Consider the following 2,282-nt stretch of genomic DNA (forward strand, 5'->3'; position numbering starts at 1 on the left):
CAGCCGTCCGACAACCGTTCTCGAGTCGTTCGTTGCTGTTTGTCGCCGTCGTTAATTAACCGTTGCCTCTCTTCACTCGTCGCCGTTCGATAGTCGTTTCTGCTGAACCGTTTCTTGTCACTCATCGTCGTTCGCGAGTCGTTTCCAATCTAACAATATTCGCACGCCGAAGCGTGTTTACCGCAGTCTGTAACGCTCGCACGTCCTTCTCGAACGCGGTAAGCTTCTCGTCTGACTCTTTCCGTTGATCTCGCAAACTTTTAACGCACTGATCCACGTATAGTTTGTTAACAGCGTCACCGTCAGTCTCAGGTTGCGCTACGCGACGAATCTTGCACGACCTTGCGTCAAAGTCCGTGGCGATGCGACACAGAGCGTTGTCGCGCACGAAATTTTTCACTAATCCGCTCCACCGATGGTACGAATTGGCATTCGTCGCGTCTTCGCTCCGCTCGAACAATCCAAATTTATTGATTGGCATTTCAACACCGATTGAACGGATCGCTGTCGCGCCGTTTAATTTATAATAAGCCCAGCCTCGCGAAGTTCCTCGATGATCGACGTGATCTCGTTGTCGTGGGCATTGTTGCCAGCTTGACGCGATGCGTCAAGCAATCGCAGACGATCCACCAGCTCGTTGGGGTCGTCCCAGTGCACGTAGTCGATCTTATTGTCGGTTAGCGTCATCGCGCGAGGCGCGAATACGCCCTTTCCGGATTTTTTCGTCTTGGATTCGGTCGATATCAACGGTGAGATTACAAATAAATACTTGTATCCCCTGTTACCCTTTACTCGCTCGCGAGGATCGTGCTTGTATTTATGAGCACTCGTCGCCAACAGTATGCTCCTGTACTTTTCCCTATCGGCCTCCGTGTAGAGTTTATCATCGGGTATTGTCTTGAAGATCAACTCGTAAATACCGGGTGTACCGGCGTATCGTACGCCGCCGATATAAATGTTATCCGCGGCGTCCACGTCAAAAAGTTTATTACCGAGCATCAATTCATTCTTGCCGAGATAAACGCCATACACGTTGTCTATCGTTGGATCGGCGCCCAAAACAGACGAGATATACACTCGGCTCAGTGGACCCAAGTGATCTTCCAACGTTTCTATAAACAATTCTCGACCCTTCGACGTTTGCAACTGCTTTTGAACGGTCGTCCCGATCGAGTCGTCCGTGGTTTCGAAAACATCCTCGTTTTCGAGAAATTCGGGACTTGTACGTTGCACGGTTCGCGTCAGTGTAGAGGTTATCGGTGTAGAGGTTATCGGTAGTACTATCGAGCGTTTCGATTGATTAGATTTACGCGGTGTCGACGATGAGAGATCCGACCAGGAGTCTAATCGTTCCCTCTTTATCTTCGGTGTAGCATCCTCCTCCTCCTCACCAGCGACGCTTTCCGGCTTCTCCTTCTTCACCGCGGTCAAGCTCGAGTTGTCGACGATCTTTTTCAGCGGCCCGATGAGAGGTTTAAAGTGCGTGTCCAACTCAATGTCCTTCTCGATCTTACCGGTCTTCAAAGCGCGAAGTTTCTTACGAATCGAATTACTCGTTTTCGCAATATCTTTCACGATCTTCTCGCGTTCGCGAATCGTCTCGCTCCCGTCGATCGCAGCCATCGCGGGGGAAAAAAAACAAAGCAGAGCGTCGATCTCTCTCTCTGTAACGCTAACGTTTCACCTTCGACGACGTATCGGCGACGACTGACCGCTTTTGCGGTATCGCGAACACGTTAAACCCTTTTCTGTATCGGCCGTCCGAAAGCGCGCTGTCCTTATCTATCACTACGAATCCGTACTTGCATTGCCAACAATCGTGGCACAACGAGCAAAATTCATCGTACGACATGTCGGTATTTACGTGATCGTTGTACACGTGTTTCAAATTAGTACCATCCTGTTTGAATAGGATCAGCAGATTCGCGTTGTCGCGTATCAGATGTTTAGGTATTCTCGCGTACGTCTGACAGAGATAAAAGCAGTCGACGCTCGAGTGCCTGCCCATTGAGAAAAACTCTCTCACAGTGTCTTGCTTATCGCACGCCACGTCGTCGAAGACGAATATCGAGTTTGGGCACGCGTCGCTCGGTGGAATGACGTCACTGTTATTGGAGAAGGTGTAGTAGCCGATTTCGTCGATCGATGTCAATAAATTCTCCAGATATCGGTATTTCGGTTGTCGCAGCGATTTCGAGTACACGTACACATTCTCGAAACGTACACCGTGCGGACTTTCCAGCAAACTTATCAGAACGTTGGTTTTACCGCAATTTGAGGGA

This window comes from Temnothorax nylanderi, unplaced genomic scaffold (genome assembly GCF_030848795.1).
Source record: "Temnothorax nylanderi isolate EJ_2023f unplaced genomic scaffold, tnyl_v1.0 TNYL_tig1148_pilon, whole genome shotgun sequence".
Classification (NCBI taxonomy): domain Eukaryota; kingdom Metazoa; phylum Arthropoda; class Insecta; order Hymenoptera; family Formicidae; genus Temnothorax; species Temnothorax nylanderi.